The sequence below is a fragment of the Schistocerca piceifrons genome, chromosome 3 (assembly GCF_021461385.2).
Source record: "Schistocerca piceifrons isolate TAMUIC-IGC-003096 chromosome 3, iqSchPice1.1, whole genome shotgun sequence".
In the NCBI taxonomy this organism is placed as follows: domain Eukaryota; kingdom Metazoa; phylum Arthropoda; class Insecta; order Orthoptera; family Acrididae; genus Schistocerca; species Schistocerca piceifrons.
The window spans coordinates 867,374,074-867,395,395 of NC_060140.1; positions in this window are offsets into that span (position 1 = coordinate 867,374,074).

A 21,322-nucleotide genomic window follows, 5' to 3' on the forward strand; every position below is an offset into this window, starting at 1 on the left:
TCGCCTCAGCGCACGGCACGGACCACGCTATAAAAGCTAGCGCTGCAGGGGCCCGGACCATACAATATCATCAAACGAGTGTCCGCCTTCATGTCCGCCCCCGGTAGCTGAGTGATCAGTCTGCTTCCCGCAGCGCTGCGGCGAGGACGTCTTGTTTACGTCCCGCCCGCGCGGTCGCGAGTGCCCGTAGTTGTTTACTACTGCGTTGTCGCTAGTTTAGAGTCCACCACTACCGACGCAACATGGCACATTCATACAGACAAACCACCAGCAAGGTCAGTTTTCAACCCGATCATGCCCGACCGCGAGCTTTTGAAGTGGAACGTTTTCTACGTGACGACGTTAAAATTGAACCGCGAGACATAATTGGTATCCATCTCTCTATCACGAGTAGTGTTGTCTACGTCAAGCTAGTAAGTGACGAGGTGTGTAACAGAATCGTGCGCGCACATGCGAACGATCTTAAATTCAAACATTCTGATGGCCACATTGGGGCGGTCTCTATCGATCACGCGGGGCTTGGCCTCCGTACGATACGCGTCTTCGAACTCCATTTCGAAGAACCACCGGACGTAGTCACCGCGGCCTTCCAGCCCTACGGCAGAGTGATCAGCCATATGGCCGAAAAATGGACCACCTTTACAACGTACCCCGCTCTTAACGGGGTACGACAGATCAAAATTGAAATGACCAAACATGTACCGTCATATCTTGTCATCGGCGGATGTAGGACGATCATTATGTATGACGGTCAGCCACGCACTTGCTCTGGTTGTGGCCAAGAAGGGCACGTCCGGTCGGATTGTCTCCGACGACGGCTTACTCAAATCCCGACAGGTGAATCTATGACTCCTTCTACGGTGACGACCCTTCCTCTCAGTTACACCGAAGTTACACGGGCAGCAACCCTTTGCGATGCTGATCACATTAGTCCGATAGCCGCCCCCGATAGCGAGACCATAATGGCTTCTGCAGTACAGGATCCGGCCTCTACAACGGCGCCTTCACCTGAAGATAATCAGCGACCGACCTTGCAAGAAGGCTGGATGCCAGGATGGATATTGACCCACGGGTTGTGCCGACAGCGGCTTTTCTTCCAGACACGGGAGCAGCTGAAGAAATCAACCAACATTCAGATACTGAAACACACGTCCGTAAACAGCGTTCCCCGCGAAAACACAAAAGACGGCGGCGTGCTCCATCGGACGAGTGTTTGCAGCTATCGTCTGACATCGACTGTGGACACCCCGACCACGGTACCGGCGGTACAGAGGCCGCTGTAACATCAAACTCAACAGTTCGCCGTGGTGACGGCTTCAGCCCCTCCGACCCCACAGAACAGCAGGATCACAAGCAGACAGCCGCTGCCGATTCCCAGCCAGCAGAGCCGATGGAGTCAGCGCCGAGTGCCTCAGCAGCCACTAACAGCCACCAACAGCCGATGGTATTTCATGGCGACTGGGCGGACGACTGTGAGGAAAACTCATTGCCCATCGTGTCGGACGACACGCGGGGAAATTTACCCCACCAGTGTTGATCCTTTCCCGCCATCAGATACAGTGACGAGACAGCCTTACAAGGGTATTGATGGCCAACACGGGTGCTATGGATAGACCTCAAACTTATCGCGTTGCAACTATAAACATCAACACTATACGGACGCGCGCTAAGTTATCCTTCCTTCAGGATATGTTGAACTCTGCTTCCATCGATATAGCCCTTCTCCAGAAAGTGTACGTCGACGACTTCCCGGGCATGTACGGTTACGATGCTTGCGTCTCTCCAGCTTCCCCTACAGGCAGCGGTGTCGCTGTACTTCTTCGGGAAGGGACAGTGGCGGACGATATCCTGTTTCTGCCTGGGGCAAGAGGAATGGCACTCACAGTACTGGGTGTCCGCCTTATCAATATCTACGCACCTTCCAGGACGGACAAACGTCGCGAACGTTCACGATTCTTTGCGGAAGACTTCGCCCCGCTCTTCTCAGGCCGCCACGACCATCTGGTGTTTGGAGGTGACTACAATTGCGTACTGGCGCCCAGAGACCAACTCCCACGACATAATCCGTGCCGGGAGCTCGAGACGCTAATTCGAGACCTGCAGATGGTGGACACTTGGGGACATCTTCACGGCCACCGACCGGGATTCAAGCACTTCACGAGTCACTCTTCCAGTCGTATCGATCGGATTTATGTCTCACGCTCTCTCGCCGCTGGAACACAGGATGCGGAAGTGTGGCCTGCAACCTTCTCAGACCGCTCAGCTTACATTTGTGCCGTCACCCTGCGGCGACAACACGTGTGGAGAAGCCGCAGCCCGTGGAAATTAAACATCGCTCACCTGTCGTACCCGGATTGCCGCCATGCCGTTGAGGATACGTGACATTCGTGTGAAAATCGCCTCCGTGCATATCCCACAACGATCCGCTGGTGGTTGGACTGCGCCAAACCGGCACTGAGGCGAACGTTGATAAACTACGGTCGCGACCACGCTGCTTGGCGTAAACATACACTCGACTTTTACTTCAGGGTCCTGCGCGACTGCGATGCTATGGCGCCATCTCCCGAACGACATACGGCGGTCCGCCGTGCTAAGGCTCAGATCCTCGCTCATATGCGATGCCACCTAGAGGGGGTAGTCATCCGCTCGAGGACGCAGGATCGGATACCGGGCGAACGCCCGTCAATGATCCACGTCTTTCGTGAACGTAAACAACGCCAACGAGCGCTGATACGCTTCATCGACACGGAGGACGGTCGTCGCCTCACCACGCAACAAGACATAAACACAGCGTTCTACAATCCTTATTGCCAACTCTATTCCGCTCAGACCCCTGATCCGACAGCACTGGAGGACGTCTCTCAGACGATTTACGGCACCGTCACACCGGCAATGGAAGTGGTCCTGATGGAAGAAATTACAGAAGAAGAAGTGATCGACGCCATTAGAAAAGGAGCTGTCAACAAGTCTCCGGGTCCTGATGGCCTCCCCTTGGAATTTTACCGGACTTTTCAATATTTATTAGCCTCCCGATGGACGGACATTTGTCGCGAACTACTATCTCCGGACGTGCCGCTCCCTGCGGCCCTTGTGGAAGGGATGGTTATTCCTATTCACAAACCGTCCAGTGGCTCACGACTGCAGGACTACCACCCGTTGACGCTATTGAACTGCGACTTTAAGATCTATTCTCGACTGTTGGCGGCGCGGATACGCCAGACCTTAGGAAATGTTATCTCAGCCGATCAAACGTCATTAGGAGGCGACAATAATATTCAAACAGCACTCAGTGAATATCGTGGCGAGGGCATGTCGTCTGAAGGGTGCACTGGCGGCAATCGATTTTAGTCAAGCTTTCGACCGAGTGGACCACGATTATTTGGAAGCGGTCCTCCAACATATGCGGTACCCACAGCCATTCGTCACTGTCGTCATGCGACTACTCCGTGGCGCGACGTCCAAGGTGATCGTCAACGGCCGACCTTCGCAGCCCCTCACCATTTCTCGATCGACACGCCAAGGCTGCCCTCTGTCCACTTTACTTTACGCTGTGGCCATGGAACCTCTCCTCTGCGGCCTGCGCCAACGACTAACGGGTATGACGTTACGAGGCCACACTTTCCGATGTAAAGCGTACGCTGACGACCTGGTGATTGTCATCCGCAATGGTGACGACACCGCTAGCGCACTGAATTGGATAGCGAAATATGGCATGGCCACTGGTAGTCGTATCAACGTCGCAAAATCGGTGGCGATGAACATCGGGGTCGGATTGTCTGAGAACAGTGTCACCCCCTTACAGCTCAGAGATAGTTTGAAATGTCTCGGCATTGATTTTACAGACGATATACGACGGACCGCTGCTCACAACTTTCGACGGCTTTTACGAAATGTTCGGACTGGAATTGCCAACAACCGCCTACGAGCCCTGGACATCGTCCAAAGAACCCAGTATGGTAACACACATTTAGCGTCACGCATTCCGCACATCGCCCAGATATTACCTATACCGGTGATGTTAGCTCGCCGTATAATTGCGGCTTTTGGGTCCTTCGTGAGTTCAGGAATGCTTTTCAAGATCAAATATGAGACTCTCACCCTTCCCCTGAATCGGGGAGGGCTTGGCCTTTATCACGGTCATGACAGAGCGGTCGCCCTATTTGTGAGCACATCCGTCAGACTGTCCGGACGGCGGTGCCATAGTTTGACTAAACTATTGCACCGCCGTCCGGACAGTGTGACCAGTTTGTTAATAGAAGAACCAGCACCCCCCTCCCTGTTGCCACCTGTGCCGATACACCACGTCCCCTCCTCGCTCTTCTACATCGGTGTCTTTTACCTCGAACTCAGTTACGTTCGACTTGCCTTACCAGCGACTCAACTGGCGACATCAAAGACAGTTTATCGGGTCCTGCAACGTGGACGACCCGATAACGTCGTGGAGAGGAAGCACCCCAACGTCAACTGGCGAGTAGTGTGGAGGACAACTCACCACATAACACTGGACACTGACGTCACGGTGATGTGGTATATCACTGTCAACGGTAAGCAGGTGACCAGATCACGGCTACATGCGATCCACATGGTAGACTCACCCACGTGCACGAGCTGTGGCGTTCAAGACAACGATGAACACCGTCTTAGCTGTGGCGGGTCTACGGCAGTGTGGCACTTAGTGAGGCAAATGTCAGCATACTTCCTTCGAGTAACGCCGAATCATATCGACCCCAAGACTATCTTATTCCCGGATGAGACGTATTACCCACGCACTAAAAGTAATGCAATGACGTGGCTTCGTGGACATGCAGTGCATTATTTGTTTCAAGGCGGCACTAAGGACACTTTAGACTTTTGGAACTATTTGCAGGAACACCCAAAGTATCGACAATATTTTTCCAATTATTTGTGGAGTGCGTTCCACGACCCTCCACGTAGCTGGAACATCACGGGTAAGAGGAGCTAAAATTACAAGACGATGATAGAACACTACACGGTACAACGTGGGATCTACCTTGATCGTTACGGGAAGTCATACCTGGATGATACAGCAGATGGAGAGTTTCGTTGTGAACCCTCACACTCTGTAGCAGTATTTGCCCCATTTCCTCTTTTCGTCCCCAGTGCGAAAAGGTCTTCGCAGTTTTTGTTTCCCATCCGGTGCAAGTAAAACGTCCCCTGAGAAAAATTCCTGACACACAATATTTTTTGGCGCAACGCAATCTGACTTTCAAAAATCCCTACAAAAGAATGGCCCTGACTAACATTAACCTATACGTTTCACAAATCACTTACCACACAAAAATCTTGGTTACTCGAACTACTGCAATACAGAGAGCGCCAGTACTGCCAGCTAAATAAAAGATTCAAACTACGGAAGGCACTAACTACTGATAGGCATAGTTAGCAAATGAAAGACTTTAATAGAGAGCAAACAATGTATTTACCTTAATAGTCATAAAAAGTCATAATATATATAGCAGCTCATGACATCCAGTCTTACAAATTTCAAAATTCCGCCATTTCTCTCTCCACATCCACCACTGCTGGCACCTCACCTCCAACTGCGCAGCGCTACGCGCTGTTCACATCCAGCTGCCCAGCATTACAATGGCAGACAACAATGAAAACTAGCCACAGACTGCACTCAGCACAGCCAGTGATTTTCATACAGAGCGCTACGTAACGTTGCCAATAAGAAAACATGAACAGCCTACTTACACAAGATGTAGCACTGGTTAATGGTGGTATAGATTCCACCCTTCAGTTTTGTTTCAAGGTTTCCTCCGCCCCGCACTTTGCCCTCTTTCTTTATGCCTTTTTCTACAACTATTAGTATGTTTTTAGTTATGTGCGTCCCCAACTCGACGCAACGAGTGCACTTACTAGTTTTCAGTTCCTACTGTTAAAAAAAAAAAAAAATGGTCAGCGCGACAGACTGTCAATCTTAAGGTCCCGGGTTCGATTCCTGGCTGGGTCGGAGATTTTCTCAGCACGGGGATTGGGTGTTGTGTTGTCCTAATCATCATCATTTCATATCCAACGACGCGCAAGTCGCCGAAGTGGCGCCAAATCGAAAGACTTGCACCCGGCGAACGGTCTGCCCGACGGGAGGCCCTAGTCACAAGACATTGTTTTTTTAACATGATATATATAATTCAACTGCCGAGTTTAGCTCTAGAAGCTGGCTACCCTAAATAAGTGTCTGATATAGGTCGGTTGCAAAACTCTGTCATCCACGGAGCGTTAAACACTTATTCAGGCCGAGGCCCTAGTCACACGACCTTTTTTTTTTATCAAACGAGTTTAGAAAACCATCAATATTTTAACTCTACATGTCTTTTTACAAAATCCTCATTTATTTGCGCCTGTTATTGCGTAAAAATTGTCAATATCTTCTACCTATATATTTTAATCACCTTTAAATACAGGTTGTATAAGAAAGAATCACCCGATTCGGCACGACGATATTTCTGAAACTAATATACATATACCACGAATTTTGTTTTTGAATGAACAAGAAGCTCAAAAAGATCCTTTTCATGCCTTTTCATAGGTGTTCAATATGCCCCCTTGAGATACACGGCAATGTCAATGGGTATTCAAATCGTTCACATCCTGCAGCGAACATGCTTTGAGTTACAGCTTGCACAGCTGCTGTTATGCGATGTCTCAGTTCATTCACTGCAGTTGGTAATGGAAGCACATAAAGTCTTTTATAAACTGCGGTCTGAGGCGCCTTGTCACGGTTCATGCGGCTTCCTCCGTCGGAGGTTCGAGTCCTCCCTCGGGCACGGGTGTGTGAGTTGTCCTTAGCGTAAATTAGTTAGACTAAGTAGTGCGTAAGCCTAGGGACCGAGGACCTCAGCAATCTGGTCCCATAGTCCTTACCACAAATTTCCTTTCATAAACCCCCACAAGGAAAAATCACATGCAGTAAGATCTGGTAAACTTGGAGGCCAGTAATGCAAGCCTGAGTCATTTGGTCCAGTGAGACCGATTCATCGTTCAGTAATCCTTTGATTTAAAAATTCCCGCATTTACAATTGCAAGCGTGGCTGTGACCGATCCTGTTGGTAAATGAAGTCGTTCGAATCAATCTCCAATGGTGGGAAAAGAAAGTTCTCAAGCATATTCGTACTGTAACAGTGTTCTCGGCAAAGAAAAACTGACCATACACTTTTTCCCGTGAAACTGCACAAAACTCATTAAATTTTGCAGAGTCCCTCTCATACTATACAACTTAATGCGGCTGTCCCGTACCCCATATTCCACATTATGACGGTTCACCTTTCCATTTAAATGGAATGTTGCCTCCTCATTGAACACTAAGTGTGCAACAAAACTGTCATCCTCCGTATTGCCTACAACGAAATTGCTTCTCACTTTCTCGAAGAGCTTGCAGTAGCTTAATTTTGTATGGTTTCATGCCTAGAAGTCAACGCAACACACTCCAGACGGACATCGGGGGCATGTTGAGCTGTCTAGCTGCACGGTGAACGGATTTCTGCGGACTCCTTTTGTAACTACGGCGGAAGCGTTCGACGGCCGTGTCAAACACTCGGGGACGGCCCGGCGATTTGCCTTTACACAAGCAACCTGTTTCTCAGAATTGTTCATGCTATCCTCTTATGCTGTGTGCTGTAGGAGGATCCACACTATACCTAGTATATATAGTACGAAAGTACTGACCCGTACTGCACAAAACGTAGAACACAAAACGCTTTCTGTTGTCCCGATACCATTTTCGCTATTTCAGAACAGAAGTGGGCGCACACTGCTGCCACCTAACGGGAACCATGTAAAACTCCAGAGTTTGCGCTTTCCAACAGTACATTGTTCACGCATGTACCTCCAATAACATAATAGTTATGATTGATTTTTTAATCGGATGATTTTGGTACATCCCGCATAGTTGCACTCAACTTTGCTTATTTCTTGATGCTGCTACATCCATCCTCTCGATTCCATTCACTCTCACTTCTCGTTCTACCGTGTAGTATTCGATGTTCATTTCCGTGGTTTTCGGCGACTCACCGTCGACGCCCTCGGTCGGTCGGCCAGTATCTTCTAGTCGTGTCCGATTCCGGTTACTATACTTTCACCCTGAATTTTAATCCCATTCTCGAACCTTTCTTTTATTTTCGTCGTTGCTTCCTCGATGTAGAGACTGAACAGTAGGGGCGAAAGACTACATCCCTGTCCAACAGTTAATCTGGGGACTTCATTCTTGGTCTTCCAGTCTTATTGTTTCAAAAATGGTTCAAATAGCTCTGAGCACTATGGGACTTAACATCTGAGGTCATCAGTCCCTTAGAACTTAGAACTACTTAAATCTAACTAACCTAAGGACATCACACACATCCATGCCCGAGGCAGGATTCGAACCTGCGACCGTAGCAGTCGCACGGTTCGCGACTGAAGCGCCTAGAACCGCTGGGCTACAGAGGCCGGCTCTTATTGTTTCCCTTCGCTTCTTGTACGCATCATATATTACCCATCTTTCCCTATAACTTATCCCTATTATTGTCAGAATTTCGAACATATTGCACCATTTTACATTATCGAAAGCTTTATCCAATCCGAAAAATCCAGTGAATATATCTAAATTTTTTTTTCAGTCTTGCTTCCATTATCAAGCCCAATGTCAGAACTACCAGTCTGGTGACTTTACCTTTCCTAAAGACAAACTAATCGTTATCGAACTCATTCTCAATTTTCTTTTCCTTTCTTTTGCTTATTATTCTTCTCAGCAGCTTGGATACATGAGATGTTAAGCTGGTTGTTTGCGATAATTCGCACTTCTCTGCACTTGCTGTCTTCCGAATTGTGTGGATGTGCAGTCATGGACTGTGCGGTTGGTTTCGGCGGAGGTTCGAGTCCTCCCTCGGGCATAGGTGTGTGTGTTTTTCCTTAGGATAATTTAGGTTAAGTAGTGTGTAAGCTTAGGGACTGATAACCTTAGCAGTTAAGTCCCATAAGATTTCACACACATTTGAACATTTTTTTTAAATTGTGTGGATGATGTTTTTGCGGAAGTCAGATGATGTATCATCAGTCTCATACACTCTGCACACCAACGTGTGTAGTAATTTTGTTGCCAATCTTCCCAATGATTCTAGAAATTCGGATGGAATGTTAACTGCCCCTTATGCCTTATTTGATCTTCAGTCCTCTAAAGCTCTTTTAAATTCTGATTCTAGTACTAGATCTCCTATCTTTTCTAAACCGACTTCTGTTTCTTCTTTATCACACAAGACAAATTTTCCTCCTCATAGAGGCCTTCAATGTACTCTTTCCACCTATCTATTATCTCCTCTACACTTAACAGTGCAATTCCCGTTGCACTCTTAATATTACCACACTTGCTTTTAATTTCAGCGAAGGCTATTTTGACTTTTCTGTATGCCGAGTCCACCCTTCCGAGGATCATTACTTTTTCAACTTCTTTACATTTTTCATGCAGCCATTTTGCCTTAGCTTCTCCGCATTTCTTATTTATTTCGTTCCCAGATGACTTGTATTCTTGTATTCCTGAATTTCCCTGAAAATTTTTGTAGTTCCTTATTTTATCTCTTAACCATGGATTCTTCACAATCGCTTTCCTTGTACCTACGATTTTGTTTCCATCTTATGTGATCGCCCCTTTTACAGATGTTCATTAATCTTCAACTGAACAAGCTACTGAGCTATTCACCATCGCAGTATCTATAGCCTAACAGAAATACAAGCTCGTTTTTTTTCATTCTTTAGTATTTCCATATACCACTTCTTTGCATATTGTTTCTTGCTTTCTAGTCTCTTCATCGTTACTAAATTGTGATCCGAGTCTATATCTGCTCTTGGGTGCGCCTTACAACCCCATTTAACTGAAATGTTCCCATGCCTGCCTTTTTTTTCTTTTTTTTTTTTTTCAAGCATGCCTCCTTCTCTTGTGATTCTTGAACATGATATTCGTTGTTATGATACTAACTGATATTTATTGCAGAACTGAATTACTCTTTCCCTTCTCTTGTTCCTACTAATAGGCCCATACTCTCCCATAACCCTTTCTTCTACTCTCTCCCCTACAACCGCATTCTAATCCCCCGTGACTATTAGATTTGCTGGTCCCTTTACATACTGAATTACCCGTTCAGTATTCTCGTTTACTTTCTGTATCTCTTCATCCCCTGCTTGTAACGTCGCCATTTGTATCTTGAACTACTCTTTCTTACACATGAATATTGTATCAGTATTATCTTAGACTCTGGATATAAGTTCCAGTTACATTCAATTTTGTAAATATCTCTTCGTGAATACGTCGTAGCTTCTGTCATTTGCCTCATGAGTCTTTGCTCTGTCGAAGATCGTTTTACGAAGATACATATTCCTTGATATGAGGTACAAATGTATTTCTCAAACTTCGTAAAAGAGACGCGAGAGGCAAAGGTGTTTTCCGATAGGATAACGCTCGCCCACATACCGCTGTTGTAACCCAACACGCCTACAGAGTGTCGACATGTTGTCTGGGCCTGCTCGACCACCAGATATGTCTCCAATCGAACGCATATGGGACGCCATTGGACGACAGCTCCAACGTCATCCACAGACAACATTAACCATCCCTGTAATGACCAACCAAGTGCAATAGGCATTTAACTCCCATAAACTGGCATCCGGCACCTGGACAACACAATGAATGCACGTTTTCATACTTACATTCACCATTCTGGCGACTACGCCCGTTACTGATGTACCGTCATTTCACATTTGCAATGGCTTATCTCGTCCTTACATTAACGTGTGATCTTGCAATGGTGATAAAATATGTTACCTAGACAAATGTATTCTCGAAATTTCGTTATTCTACATTAATTATTTTTTGGTGTTGCGGTTTTTTTTTTTTTTTCGTCAGTGTACGTCTTGCTACAAGCGCATGTGAATTAGCAGCACCATAGCAGAGACACTTGTCTGCAAGCTCGTTGAACGGAAGCCGATTTGCCGACGTCTTGTATTGCCACTACCACGAACACCAAAGAATCAAATCGGGTAATGCGAGAACGAAAACAGAATGCCCTAGTGGATCGATTTGTACCACTGTCCCCTACTAGCGAGGACAGGATCGAAAAGTCCAAGGGCTGCACATATGGTGACATACAACGTTTGCTGACGTCAGATGTCATGTTCAACATGACTCATCCACTTTTGGGGTATTTCCTGACATTTGCGCCGCTATGAGTCTCATACTAAATTGCATGTCTCAGCGTCATCTACGTCGCCTAGGGGTTTTTTAAACATTAATAAGAATCACATTGCATACTTCGCTTCCACTCCCAGAACTCGGTTCACAGAATCTATTACAGAAATCGCAAAAGTCCATTTAATGCCTTACTTTCAGTTACTTTGATCGAAAAACGAGTCCATCCCTCAGGGGACACGATTTCAACAACTTTCGATCAATGCCAAAAAGTTCGGCTTCGAATAAAGTACAGTTTATAAGAAGACTAAAACACGCATCAGTGGCCAGCTCTGCCCTCTCCACTGCGAATATGTTAGTGAACCAGCTGATGTACATATCACACCTTGTCAGTTATATCTAACATATGAGTTCCGTACATCTACAGCGCAGTAATGCTGTCTGTGGTACTATGTATCATTAATTATTTTCTTTTAACGGTGATTGGCTACAACAACCTAGGAATTATCTTGTGTGTTTTAGTACATGTACATGTTGTGAAAAATATAGAAAAACTTTTAACAGGAAAAGATGTTTAAAAAGATTTCACTTAATGCACAGCTTTCAGAACCATTTTACATACGATATGTGGAAGGAGGTTTAGGATCCTCTATCGCTTCTTCTGATTTGTATTTTTGTTTTTCTGATACCTTCCTCATCTTTATGAATACCTTCCCTATGGCTCTATGAAAATAACAGTATCTTTTCTCTTTCATGTCTTATCTGCTGTTATCATGCTCCAATATTTACGACGTTAACGAACTTATTTAAAAGAGTGAATCTACACTGATGTTAGCGTTTCTGTAATTAGTCTCATGCTGAGTGGCTGTTGTGTGAGTCAAAGCACATAAAACTCATAAAAATAATTATTATTGAACAACCATAGTGCCCATCAGCCTTTGTAGCGCTGCTTGATTATAAATAAATTTTAAAAGAAGACTGAGGACAATTTCAGATAACAGTGACGAGGATTTCCTGACAATCGATGCTGGTGAAATGATATAGCTCATTTTCGCTGTGCAGCAGGCTCATTAAATTTGAATATTCCATGGCTAAAAAATCCTCTTTGATGTTTCTAATGACGTGTTCTCATCACTTACGGACTTTTGTAAAATTATCTTTGCCATAACTGAGTGTTGTTTCATGACACTCTTCTGCGTAGTTATTCGTTGTGATCTCCTTTAACAGCAGGATCCGCCCGATTAACATTCCTGGTATATACTATAAAAATGCAATGATATTAAAGCTCTGCAATGCATCGATAACGGAACAGCAGACTTTCGATATCTACCGCGGGACAGTGGCGTGATTAACGTGTACAGTACCAGATTTGCATAAAGTCATTACGCATACAGCCCTTCACTTACGCAAACAACAATTACTGCTCTCTGTGTTATTAAAGACTTCATAGTAGTCCACTGTATATGTTTTTAGTTCGCCACGAATGGAAATTATTGCTCTTCAGTTCTAATGTTACCATATAAAACAATAGTGAAATGTTGAAATATTTGGTGTAAGATGGAAGAACACGGCTTAACTTAATTTAGTCATTTGTAGCTGTAAGGGGCGATCTGTCTTAACACATTAGAGAAGATAAACTTCTTTGCCTAGATCGCTAATAATAAACTTTTCGCGATAACCGCTTTCGGTAATCAACGCTGTTAGCGATCTTGTCAAAGAATTTTATCTTCCATAATCTACATAGCTTAATATTTGGAGCCGGCTGGAGTGGCCGTGCGGTTCTAGACGCTACAGTCTGGAACCGAGCTACCGCTACGGTCGCAGGTTCGAATCCTGCCTCGGGCATGGATGTGTGTGATGTCCTTAGGTTAGTTAGGTTTAATTGGTTCTCAGTTCTAGGCTACTGATGACCTCAGAAGTTAAGTCGCATAGTGCTCAGAGCCATTTAATATTTGGACAATGCGCTGGTTAATGTATATAAAATCAAGTGGTTCTTCTCACAAACACAACTATTAGCTGTAAATGGCGAAACTGGTTCTTCTGTTGGAACTGCAGAGATAGATTTCATGATTATACAATAAAGGCTTTCACGACCGGGTGTTTCAGCTGCTCAGAATTCTTCCGGGTTGTATGGCCGTGGTCCATGGAACTCTTCAGTCCCTGACATTTCGTCCAAAGCTACGTTGGACATCTTCGGAGGTGCTCCTGGTTGTGCTGAGTCTTGCCGACTGCAACCTTAGCACAACCAGGAGCACCTCCGAAGATGTCCAACGTAGTCTTGGACGAAACGTCAGGGGTTTAAGAGTTCCATGGACCATGGCCATACAACCCGGAAGAATTCTCAGCAGCAGATTTCATGATTTTCCTGTAGCTAGCGTATGTGTCCTACCGTGGCAGCGCTCAAAGGCACGTGTGTTCTACCTGAATGCCCCATTCTGCAGTAAATCTATACTTGGCGAATCACTGTAAAGTATTTGGTTGACGGATCTCTCTGATGCTCCCTGTATTAGGATTTTCACTCGTTCCGTTCATAGTTGAAGCATGAGAAAAACGAATGCCTGTGCTCATCTGTGCGAGCTGTTATTTCTCTGGTTTCTTGTGCACAATCTCTACGGAACAGAGAATGTGCCAAAGAATGGAGCTCGCTTACACAGCGGAAGATCTATTTTTATGCAATGATAACGCTATTAGAGGTGCAGAGTTTTCGAAGAAGAGGCTTTACTCGTTCTTTCCAGGACACGGAAAGTTGAGTACTCAGCGAAAGATCTATTTTTACGCAGTGATATGGCTACTAGAGTTGCAGAAGAAGAGACTTTACGCGTTGTTTCCCGGACACGGGAAGATGAGTACTCAGAAGACAAAAATAATAATCGTGATTTCTGCCCTAAATGTAATGTAACTGGTATCTTCGCGTATATCCTGGACTTTTCCAAGAACATCTCCTACTCTTGTGAGTCTTGAACAGACCATTCCCTATTACTAGCTGACGTTTATTGCAGAACTCAGTCAGTCTTTTTCCTCTCTTGTTCCTACTACCAAGCCCATATTCTCCCGTAACCCTTTCTGCTCCGTCACCTACAATCGATTTCCAGTTCCCCATATCTATTACTTTCCGTCTCCATCTATGGACTGAATTACCATTACCCTTACAAAATCCTGACATACATTCTCTATCTTTTCATCTTCTGCTAGCGACGTCGGCATGTATACCTGAACCAATGTTGTTGTTGTTGTTGTTGGATTGGTGTCTATTCTAATAAGAACAACCATACTACTGAAGCAATGAGTCTTCATACGCCTGGAGAAATACGAGTTAAGTAAATCTTGCGTTTACTGTCGTATTATATTCGGTAATCGCTTCTGCTCCTGTCCAGCTTTCCTAAGACGACAGTTGCCACACCACTGCGTACCCCAACTCTCCTTACCGTTGTGTATGAAGTCGTACACAACAATTTTTCGTGTGAAGATTGGTTGTGATCGGCCAGTAATCTGATTTCTTTCGCATTGTCTGGATGGTGTTCCTGTTGGGCACCCTCTAACGTAATTGAGTGGTTGCAGCATTATGTTGGAATTTGGCGCCCTCTTATGTAACTGAATGGTTGCAGTACTTTCCTTCTGATGTGGCACTCTCTAAAGTGGTTAAATGATTTGCTTTGAGCTAGGCATTGTCTTAATGGCAATATACTTTTTTAACGGGCACTAAAAATTTTAAAACGGAACTACACTTTGGTCATACAGTGTGTGTTGCCCGAAAATACACAAAAATCTTCCCTAGGATTATTTAATACCTACACTCTGTAGAAACCATTAAGGCGAGCGTGGCGCAGAATTGTCATTACTTGCAGAATTGTTGTTATGAGCTATCATTAGTTTAGGAAACTTCAGTGGGTTGCGTTTGCCCATGATTTAAGAGGCAAAATTTTGCTGTAATTTCTTAACTTCAGACCATAAACTGATGTTGGCGCGTTGGTTTTTGTTTGTATTTTATTATCATTCATTATCGTTGTTGTTTGGGGATTAGTTTGCTGACAGCCGTGCACTGACGACTATAAGTTGTTATAAGAATATAAATCTCAAATAAAATTTTGACTGTTGAAAATTTAAAACAGAGATCCAGACTGTTTATTTTGAAGAAAATAGAATCTGCTACTTGTTAATCTTGAGCCCCGGTGAAGAAAAGAATAAAAAAACCTAATTTTGAATTACGCACTGAAAAGAGAAGGCGAAGACGTTAAAATATTTCCGTTAGTTATTTTTGAGGATAATAGTTCATAGATGCAATTTACTTGTGATATGTCTATCTAGATGGGTATAATCCGTTAAACTCTATCTGATTAAAAGAGATAACAGAAAAATGATTAACAACAATAGCCGCAGCAAAGATTTCTGGTCAGATGAGTATAGGGTACTTAAAACAGCAGCAGAAAGTGGTATAACAGGAGAATGATTCGTTATAAACAAGACGGTAGGACAAAGAGTGAGTTATTGTCAACAGATCAGTGATATCGTTCTTCTTATCAGAATAGACACCAAGCCAATACCGACAACACTAGTTCAGGTATACAAGACGCCGTTGCAGGCTGAAGATGAAGATACAGAGAGTGTATATGAGGCTACTGAATGGGTAATTCAGTACGTAAGGGGAGACAAAAATTTAATGGTCATGGTGCACTGGAATGCCGTGATAGGGCAACGAATATAAGAAACGGTTACGGGAGAATATGGGCTTGGTAGCAGGAACAAGAGAAAGAGCCGCGCGGGATTAGCCGAGCGGTCTAGGACGCTGCAGTCATGGACAGTGCGGCAGGTCCCGGCGGATGTTCGAGTCCCCCCTGGGGCATGGGTGTGTCTGTTTGTCCTTAGGATAATTTAGGTTAAAGTAGTGTGTAAGCTTAGGGACTGATGAACATAGCAGTTAAGTCCCATAAGATTTCACACACATTTGAACATTTTTGAATAAGAGAAAGACCTAGTTCTGCAATAAATATCAGTTAATAATAGCGAATGCTCTGTTCGACAATCACAATAGTAAGAGGTACACTTGGAAAAGGCCAGGAGATACGGGAAGATATCAGTTAGACTACATCACGGTCAGACAGAGATTCCGAAATCAGAAACTACATTGTAAAGCGCACGCAGGAGACTCACATAATAATTTAGTAACGATGAAGAGTAGGCTGAAGTTTACAATAATCAGGAAGAATCAGTGCGCAAAGAAGTGAGATACGGAAATTCTAAGGAATGAGGAGGCACCCTCTAAGTTCTCTAGGGCTATATGTACCGCGATAATAACTAGCTCAGTAGGCAGTTCAGTAGAAGAGTAATTTTCATCTCTAACAAAGGCAGTCACGGAAGTTGAGAAGAAAATCGTAGGTAGGTACAAGGAAGCTAGCTACGAGGAAACCGTGGATAACAGAAGCAATACTTCAGGTGATCGACAAAATAAGGAACTACAGAAAGTCACTTAGCAGTTAAATAAATAGGTAGTACAAGGAAATTAAGATGAAATGGCTGCAGAAAAAGTGTGAAGAAATCGAAAAGGAAATTATTGTCGGAAGGACTGATTCAGCATGCAGAAAGATCAAACAAAGAGTGATAACATCAAGAGTGCAATGGTAATTCCATCTTAAATGCAGAGGACAGAGTGTACAGGTCTCTATGAGGGGGAGGGCTTGTCTGATGACGTGACAGAAGAACAAACAGGAGTCGATAGGGAGGGAAGAGAGAGGGGACACAGTATTAGAATCAGAAATTAAAAGCGCTTTGAAAAGCACAATATCAGATACGGCAGAAGGTATAGATAACATTGAATCGGAATTTCTAAAATCATTGGTGTCGCGTCCTCATTGCCACTGTAGAGTCTTGTGCCATAGGAAACAAGGGAGAGGCTGTTGTTTGGTGGTCGAAATCCTCTTTCTACAACGCAACTGCACCCATGTATTAACAGGATTCTTTGTTTACAAGCTACTTAACTTAAGAGAGTCCATGTGTTGTGGTACAAGCTCTTCCGTAACAGTCCACGTTAGCAGCACTGCTGGTGAAGTACAAGTGCCGCTAAGCGGAGATTGACAGACGCCAAACTAGGATGCGAGTTATTGCGCTAGAGACTGAGACTGAGATAGGGTCTGAGCGGCGGCGATCTAAATAGCTGCGGTCGACAGGGCGTTGTGGGGTGTTGCTTGCGAGTCTGTCTTCGGCCTCTCTCCTGATAGGTGCGCTTGATTCAGCGTCTGATATCTATTTTCTTGCTACACCTTTTCCGACCAATGCGCTGGCGACAGCTTAGGCCAGCACAAATGGGGGAAGCGGCAATATAAAGGTTATTCACATTAATGTGTAGCATGTTTGGTAAAGGCGATACACCATCAGCTTTGGCAAAACATCACCCACATATCCAAGTTGCTGACGAGAATAGTATACAGAAGAATGGAAAAGAAAACTGAGGATCTGTTAGATGACAATCACTTGGATTTAGGAAAGGTAAATCACCAAAGAGCCAGTTCATACGTTGCCATTGATAATGGAAGCAAAACTGAAAGAAAATAAACTCCAATTCATAGTATTTGCTGGACCTGGAAAAAGGATCCGACAATGTAAATGGTGCCAGATAGTCGAAATTCTGAGAAAAATAGGGGTAACGTTTAGGGAAAGGCGGATGATATGCAACATGTACAAGAACAAACAGGTAACAGTAAGACTGGAAGAAAAAGAACGGATTAAAAAGGTTGTAAGAAGGGATTTACTTTTCCCCCATACTGTTCACTCTATGTATCGAAGAAATAATGGCGGAAATAAAAGTAAGGTTCAAGAGTGGGAGTAAAATTGAAGGATATCAATGATACGAGACGCTGCGACATTGCTATCTTCAGTGAAAGTGGAGAAGAATTAGATCTGTTGAATGGAATGAACATTCTATTGAGTATAGGATACCGATTGAAAGTAAATCGAAGAAAGACGAAAGTGAAGAGAAGCAGTAGAAATGAGAGCAGCGAGAATCTTAACATCAAAAATCGTGATCAAAGTCGATGAAATTAAGAAATTCTGCTACCTATGTAGCAAAATAACCCATGACGGATTCCGCAATGAGGAGATAAAAAGGAGATTAGTACCGGAAAGAGGCACTTCTGGCCAAGAGAAATCTTTTAGTATCAAACATAGGCCTTCATTTGAAGAAGAAATTTCTGACAGTGTACGATTGGAGCACAGTGTTATATGGTAGCGAAAATTAAGTGTGGGGAAAACAGGAACAGAAGAAAATCTAAGCATTTGAGATGTGGTGCTATGGAAGAACGTTGAAATTTTGGTAGAGTGATAAGGTAAAGAATGAAGTGATCCTTCACATAATCGGCAAGGAAATAAGTATATGGAGAAGACGGACAAAAAAGGGACTGGATTATGGGATAGCTGTTAAAACAACAAAAATAATTTCCATGCTGCTGCTATAGGGGGTAAAAACTGTAGAGGAAGACAGAAGTTAGAATATATCCACAAAATAATCGAGGAAGTAGGGTGCAAGGGCTACTCTGAGCTGAAAAAGTTTGGCACAGGAGAGGAATTTGTGGCGAGCCTCATGAAATCAATCACAAGACTGATGACTCAAAAATAGGCGATAGATAGAAAAATATTTGATAACAATTTTATAACACGAACAGAAACAAAGAAAAATGTACGTTCGCAATTGATAAACAACAGAGAGGAGACTGAAATTGTATCACTGACTGGGCGGTAAATTTGAACTTTGCTCGAAGCATATAACACGACTAAAGAAGGAAGATCTGCAACTATTACGCCTATTTCGAATTACTGTAAGTGAAATCTACTTCCGCAGTTGTTAGGCTTTCTTAAATATTTAGCATTTAGACAGGTGAGATGGATTATATCGCGAGTGTTACTGAAAGTTGATTATATTATTAGCGCAAGTCAGCGATTACAGTTCAGCTGCGTACTTTTACATGTTGCACAAATAAACTGTAAATAAATCACTTGGCAGTGTTAGTTGCAGAGGGTGGCCGGATGCCCTTCCTGCCGCCACCCCGAACCCCCCGGGACGGAATTAGTGTACCCCAACTGCCTGTGTCGAGTGTAAGCCATGGACTAGTGGTAACGAGTTTCAAATGCCTACGAGTCATGTAATTGAGTCGGAACGTGGGGATCAGCCCGGTACTCACCTAGCGGGATGTGTAAAACCCCCTGAAAACCACATTCAAGCTGGCTGGCATACCGGTTCTCGTCGTTAATCCGCCGGGCGGACTCGATCCGGAAGTCGGCGCGCCTACCCGTGTCCAGGAAGCAGCGCATTTGCGCTCTCGGCTACCCTGGCGGGTCTGAACTGTAAATAACTATATATCAATTATTACGTGACATGTTGCATATTATTGGTGTCTCATAAGAAGTAAAATGGATCTGCGCTAACAAGTTAGTATCTGGCCTAAGCTCTAGCAACACGCGCTTAACGATTTTTGTTAGCTAAAGCGCCACTGGTCTATACTCTGAGTTCTTTTTGACGTCAAAAGACTACACTAAGGTTTCTAAAGTACTGCGAATAATTAGGTTGGACCTGAAGTTCTTCTCATGATTTTATTTTAATAAGAACAGATAGATATGTTATCGTTGTGACAATAAATGTAAAGGGAAAGTATTCTTTTGTCGTACTACACTCTGCGTTGGAAGAAATTCGCTATTTAATATTAGAAATTCGAACAGCTACATGCAACTTTCAAACAATAGTCGAATCTTTATACTAGTTAAGTTTCATTAACATGTGAATTTGCGTAAGACTGCATGCACGTTCATAATCAGAACGTGTACTACAGCGAGAGATATAAGATCGAGACTAACAAGGCTCTTAATCACCTCTTGCGCAAGTATCGTTGATTATTTACAGAAGTACAGCCGACAGTAACATAAGCAAGAGCAGTTCGTGAATGCTGATCGCGCTCAGGATTTGTTTTACCCATAGTCCATATAGCGGGGCCCTTCATTTTTGCAGTATCTCGCACAAATGTTATACAACTGGAGAAGAAGTTTGACTCTTGAATTAACAACCCTAAATATAAGAATATTTTGCAGTAAGATCAGTAACAACGCTAAACACACCTTGACGAATATATAATGTAAAATATTGTTAAAATGAGTAAACTAATGCACGCTGAATTTAGTGATATCAGTCTGGAACCGAGTCATTTTCATATCGAGCGCTATTGCCATGTATTGGGCCAGGTACTTTGCCAATATTGGTTGAATCAGTGCTATGCTATGGGTCAGGACAATGGATCTTAAATGCGGATCTCAAAAGACTGAGAGCTGTGTAAATGGATTATTTGCGTGGAAGTGTCAGAATATCAAAAATCGAAAGAAAAACTGATGATGAGGTAAGAACTGTAATGAAGCAAATGATACAGTGATAGAATTGAAAGAAAATTATTAAAATTGTACGGACATATGATGAGAATGACAGATCATCGATGGCCAAAGAAGGTATATGAATGGAAACCATCCGACAGACGTAAGCCCGGAAGACCACGACGTTCTTGGACAGACCACATAAATCGAGTAATGGAACATCCCAGCATCGACAAGGAAGATGCGCTGGATAAAGAGGCTTGACGGAGGATAACAGGAATACAACAAGATGTTGTTATTAATTAATCTTTGTATTCATTAATCCTGTAATAATAACTATAACAGTCTGGTAATTATTTCATTTGAAGCAACAAAGAAATTAGCTGTTTAGTACTAGAAAGTCAAAGAGGTACATACAACATTTAAACGATATCTGGATCTTTGTAGAACGTATGCGCTATTCGCATGCGAAACTGCCACTTTTTTCCAACCAATCTTAGGAGATAAGGAAACTTGTGCAAGATGTGTAATTTCTGTTTGCTTATCTTGTGACTGATGTCCAATATTCTCCACAGTGTCTTCTGCAACTTCAAATTTTATAGTAGAAACCACTCTCTTTAAAAAAATTACTTCACAGCCAACGCCATATAATTTAAAGACTTGAGCAATATAACTGCGCCCATTCATGAAATCTCTCCCTTCTACTTTAACTAAAATGAAGTCCCCTTTCTTCACCGTTTCGACTCTTTCATCGCCACCTGTCTACAAACGATTATGAGAGGAGTCAGTGTACCGGAAATGATC